Raw genomic sequence first — 6,360 nt, 5'->3', positions numbered from 1 at the left:
TCTAAGTAGAGCAACTTTCACATATATCAAACATCAAAATCATATTTGTATGTTATAGCTATAGTTTGCATAATTGTGCTCCATAGCAAATTTTATGTTTGCTATGGAGCTTTTGATTTGTATAATTCGCTAGATACATCCAGTTTTATACAAATTGTTCAGTTTTGTATAAATTCATTTATACATTGTAATTTGTATAATAAGATCTATATTTGTATAATTATAAGTGTATAGGACGAAAATATATGTATTTGTATTTGTATATACACTTTTCTCTAGTTTTATACAAACACAAACACATTTTATACCGAAATGTATAAAATGACTAATTGTATACCGAAAATGGCTAATTGTATACCGAATCAAATGGCAAGAAAATGGGATGTTTGCTGCAAATTACAAATAAAATAAACTATGGCTATAACATTTAATTTGTATTAATAGTTTACTATTTCATACAATTTTCTCCTCTAAAAATAATTGTTTTGATTTACTTGTCCAATTAATGAGATCGAAAGAGTTTTCAAATATTTTTTTATTTCTACCCTTAATATTAAATAACTACATAAAATAGTAATACTCAAATTTAAAGTTTCAAAGCACTATTAATAATGTAAGTTTAGTAAATTACATCTCTAGTTAAATTTTTGTAAGGGGCGTTATATTAGGAAGGGATCAAGTTATATGAAATGCATGAAGTAGAAAGTAAAGAAAGACAAAAATATACACGTACATACATATCTACACGCTTAATGCATATTATATTGAAATAACATTAATTTTTTTGACAAATTCATAAAAAAATTATTCTACTTATAATGTTAATGAACTTACAGAAAAAGTTATAAATACCTAAGTTAAAAAATAAATTAATATAATATAAAAAGATATTACACATAATAAGGATAAAATGGACAATGCATACAATAAAGGGGAGAATTTGATGATTTTTATAATATTATTTATCAGCCAATGATTTGCAGAATTATCATTCTTGCGTGTATAACTGTCAAACAAAGGAGTTTTTTTTTATATGGAGTATAATAATAATAATAATAATATTTGATAATATGTATTAATAATGCTTGTATTGATTATACTTGCATTAATTATGTAGGAATTATTTTAAATACATTATTTTGTTTCGATCTAGCGTATTAAAAATAGCATTTATTGCATAATTTTTTAAAAAGATTTATTTACAAAGATACCTTTCACAAATATAGTGAAAAAAATAAAAGATTTTGAAAAGCAATTGAGTCATAAATTATTAATATCATAATTTTTTATATTTTAATAATACACACCTTAATATACATAATTAAAATATATACCAACACATTGTTTCTTTTGATACATTCTATCAAATGACCCCTAAAGTGAAAAAAGAAAGACAAAATGAGGAAAAGCATTTTGTTTCAATTATTCATTAAATTTGAGGATGTTGAAACTTTAGTACCCAAAAGTGGACGTCTACATTTCAAAACGCACTACCTAGTAGGACAAGACTTCTGAGACATTTAAAGTTGAGCAACACCTCTGCCTTTTTAATGAAAAAAACTAGCTAAATACACATCTTATTTTATTATAATTTTTAAAATTTCTTATCATTTAAAAATTTTCAAAAATTCTCTCTCAAATGCATCACTCCTTTCTCGATGATACATTTCTTCTCTCTCAGATACACCCCTCTCCTCTGATACATCCCTTCCCTCTCAGATACATTTTCCCCCTCTCTAATATATCACTCCCCTATGTATCCAGATGCTCTATCCCCTTTTTGATACATCCCTCCCCTATGTATATCGATGTCTGCTGATGTATCCAGAAGTCCAGTGATATATCGGAAGTCAAAAATTTTAAGGGATTCTCGTAATTTGAAAAATAGTACGGAAATAATGTAATTAGCTCTTAACACTGTGAGATTTATGTAAATTATATTTTTTTAATCCACCATATTATTATTTTTATTATTATTCAACATTTTTTTTATTTTATATGATATTTTCTAAATATTGTTAATTTATTATTTTTTGTAATTTTTAGTTGTTAACTATATTTTGGAGTGTTCATTTGTATTGCAAAGTGAGATATCATATTTTGGATGAAAATTATCTTCTTCCTCGAATATTAATTTAAAAGTCAAAACATATTTTACCACTTTAAATAACAAATATCCTCTCTATTTTAACTAAATTGAACATTTTAAATATTAATGTAAGTTTTGACTCGTGGGTCTCCCATGTGCATCGACCCGTTCCAATTCATTTTTATCCTATCCAATTTAATTAATTAATTAATTAAATGGATAATCTTTTTAAAAGGATAGGAGGGAATGTTACAAAGTAACCGTTCAACATTCCCTTAAAAGGCTCCTAGTAGGAGTAACTTTGATATACGTTGAAACTCAGTGAAAAGAAAAACAGAGAAAACCAAAAGTGTCAATATTCAATCGACACATATACAAACACTTAGTTTGTGAACAAGAATACTCTTTGTTTCCTTGTGATTCAAAGAGAGATCTGGAGCAATTCGTTTCGACAGCAAAATCAACAACAAATAATTTTGTTGCGTATTAAGGTACACATCTTGATGTTGTTTTGCCCTTAAAATTTCTTCAATTAATGTTACCCTCAAAATTAAATCTTTATTTTTTTTATTTTTTTAAAATATATTTCTCTCCCTTTCTAATCTATATTACGAATTTATACCAATAGAACAAATAAATCTTATTTGTGAAGCAAAAAAGTTGCGTGCGTTGAACTTGACCCCTTAATCATCCTTTGATTATTGAAAACATTTTTTGTTCATAAATTAATTTTTGAAATAGTCACCTGTCTTCTTTTTTTCTGCATGTTTAAAAGTTGGGATGTTACCATCAAAGGATGTGGTGCAGTGGATGAGATTGTTTCTCCTTTAATCAGAAGCTCGAGTTTGAGTCCTAAGTATGAAAAAATCTTTGATAGGAAGCGCTCTCCCCAAATAGGCCCTACCTAATGCGAATCAAAATAGTAAGACTTTAATATGGATATCAGACACTGGACGGGACGAAAAACCAAAAATAAAAACAAAAACTAGGATACCATGTACACAATTCAAAAAAGTAAGACGAAAATCCAAAAACCTATGATTAAATACAAAAAAAATATATAAATTGTCAATATATATAGCAAGAGAAAAACTATCGTATCTTTTTAAATTAGGTACAAATAATTCAACTTTACTGACTCAATTTTCAATTTCACATAAATATATCATTGATTAAATAAAATTTGAAATTAAATTACATAAAAAAACACCTATATGAAAAAATTATATATAAAAATTATTCGTTATGTATTTATTGATTTGATATATAATAAAGTGAATGAAAAGGATGTAGCGTCATTAATTTATTATTATAGGTGAAAAAGCATTTTCTTTACTTTTCAAAAGGTGTTAGGAGCGTCCATTATCCTCTAATCAACATAGCTATCACTACAAAGGTTGTTGATTAACCAAACACTATACTTTTCTGTTTTTCTTCTTTATTTTATAGAAATTAAAATAATACAAGAGGAGTCAAATGTCAACAGACAAATGATAGAAAAATCTCTCTTTAAGTTTATGTTTGTATTATCACTTTCATTGCTCCTCTAAATGGGTACACTTCAATTTACATATACATATCTTGTGGTTAAATATTTTTCTGAAATAAATTAATCACTTATATGACACAAAAGAAGACAATAGACGATTACTTTCATACGTTTGACTTTTTTTTCTCTTCAAATTAGCGTACTCTTTCCGCTCTATATTAGTGGATCATTTTTCATTTTATATTGTGTTTAAGAAATCATAAATAATAAGATGATTTCACTAATTCACTCTTTCTTGGGAATTTTACAAACAAATATGATCACTTTTAAAAAATAATAATTGCAAGGGTACATAATATAGGAAGAATTAATATTTTTTTGATTTAATAAAGTGAACAACTAAATGAAAAAGAGTAATAATTATTCATTAATGTTTAATTATCATTATTTCTATTACTATTGTTTCTTATTGACAACATTAGTATTGACTTTATTTTGTGATTTATTTACACCTTTAAATTATGCTTACTTTTTCCTATTACAACTACTGTTAAATTATACTAATTATTCTTGGATAGATGTATCATTGCAGTCATTTTCAATAACAAAAATTACAAAAAGAATGTAGGAGGAATCCTCATTGAATATATTTTTTTTTTTTACAAAAAGAATCAGAAACTCTTTAGTATATAGTACCATTTGTAAGAACTAAGAAGTATATTCGTTATTAAAAATTGGCCTTGCCTTTGTGTAGACAAAGATACATTTGATGTGAAGTTTTGAGTTATTGGAGCCTGCAAAGGAAGAAAGAATAAAATGATGAAAAACTACTATAGTTGTAAATTAAATCCTACTTTTTTGCCTTTTATCATTCACTTTATTTATGTTTCTTCCTTTATTTGATTGCACTATTATAAGTAGATCCACATATTCTTACTTTTTTTAAAAAAGTGAAATTGCTAAAGAGTATCTTCTCCCTTCACTTTAGAATCATTCTCATTCAAAAAGGACAATGAAGTAGTGACATGAATTATCAACCAGGTTGGGATGAAGTAAATACTCTTTCATTTTTAACTAAAATTTTTGGATTTGCGTACCTTTTGTTAGGGAGAGTTTTATCCCCAAATATGGACTTTCTAACGCAAATCTAAATTTATTCGAACTCCAATATAAATACCAAACACTGAATGAAAAAAAAGTAGTGACATGAGTTACCCAATTATCACTCCCATCACTTCCTCTTCTTAAATGTGCTTGTACCATAATTAAGCCCTTTTTCACTTAAGTTATATTTCTAATTCCTTTTTCCCTAACATTAAGAAAACAATAATGTACCTTAAAATTAAAATGGGATCGGATGAGATATAATTGACATCCAACTAGCTTTAACATGACCTCTAATTACCACATAAACGTTTCATTTAACTTGGATTCACATCATATATGTATCTATCATTTTTTTATGTGCATAAGTAAACACTTAAACTTATATAAAATTGAACAGATAGACACACATATTAAATGACAATTCACGTGAAATACACTTGAACTGGTCTGTATAATGCCCCGTGAGATGCCTATTATGTCATGTATGATGTGTATGTCTACTTGTTCAACGAATTTAAGTGTCCACTTGTATATACACAAAAATAGAAAATATAAATATGTGACCAAATTAAATGACATATTCATATATTATGCCTTTAATTTTTATTCGTTTCTAGTATTTTAAATAGTCCTATTGCTATAGTCTGATATCATAATCATACTATACATCCGTTACTGTAACGACCTGTTTCCGTCGTTATAGAAAATCCAGCGGGGCGAAATTTGGGGCCGGAAAACTTTTTCACAATATTTGGATTTTTCCAACCTTGTCCAGATTTAGACGAAATCGTAGTCCTTGAGGTGTAGAGAAATCTGGTAACAATCGGGTGGATCTCTTATGGTTTTGGTTACATGAGTGGTTAGATGACTCGTTAAGGAATCCATACGACTTTACGGAATTGAATTTGGTCGAGTAGAACTCCCGGGATCGATTTTAGAATAAAGGATATTTTCTGATCATCGTGGGTTAGAGGTGTGTTGTGAAATGGGATTATGGAATTATTTTAATTAGCTCTCTGGTTCCATTTGGACCGCTTTCACGGGATAGTTGCCGCTTTAGCGTGGCCGCCGCAGCGGGATGATGGTTGCAGTGGCGGGTACGACGAGACTCAAAATCGTAGACGAAAGACGAATAGCTCATTGTTACGTGGAAGCCGTTGGGGTGGGGGTTCTGGTCGCTTTGGCGGGGCCGCTACAGCGGGGTGATGGCCGCTGCAGCGGGACCGATGCAACTTAAAGTCGTAAATAAACCCCTAGACAACCTTATTTGACACTTTTCGACTTTTAGAGCTAAGGAACGATCCCTAGGCGACCCTTACTCATTTTTCACCATTCTTGAGGCTAAAGGTAAGCTTTTCACTCCCCGAATCCATTTTTCGATCCGTAGAACGTAATAGAATGGGTGAATATTGATGGGGGGACGGTTTTGTTATAGATTCTATGGTGGAAACAACCCTAATTTGGATTATTGGGATTAGGGGTTTGATCTAGGGTTCATAGAATTGTTAGTAATCCGGGTAGTTAATGATTGTTTATTGATTCCCGTATTATATTGATTGTTTATAGACCAAGAACAAGCAGAACTAATCTGAAAAGGGAAGGATCAAGTTTCTTAGGGTTTCAAGCTTGTTTCGAGGTAGGTGATGGTTGTGATTCTATGATTGTGTGATGTATG

This window comes from Solanum tuberosum, unplaced genomic scaffold (assembly GCF_000226075.1).
Source record: "Solanum tuberosum cultivar DM 1-3 516 R44 unplaced genomic scaffold, SolTub_3.0 scf00119, whole genome shotgun sequence".
In the NCBI taxonomy this organism is placed as follows: Eukaryota; Viridiplantae; Streptophyta; class Magnoliopsida; order Solanales; family Solanaceae; genus Solanum; species Solanum tuberosum.
This window is presented reverse-complemented; position numbering follows the sequence as displayed.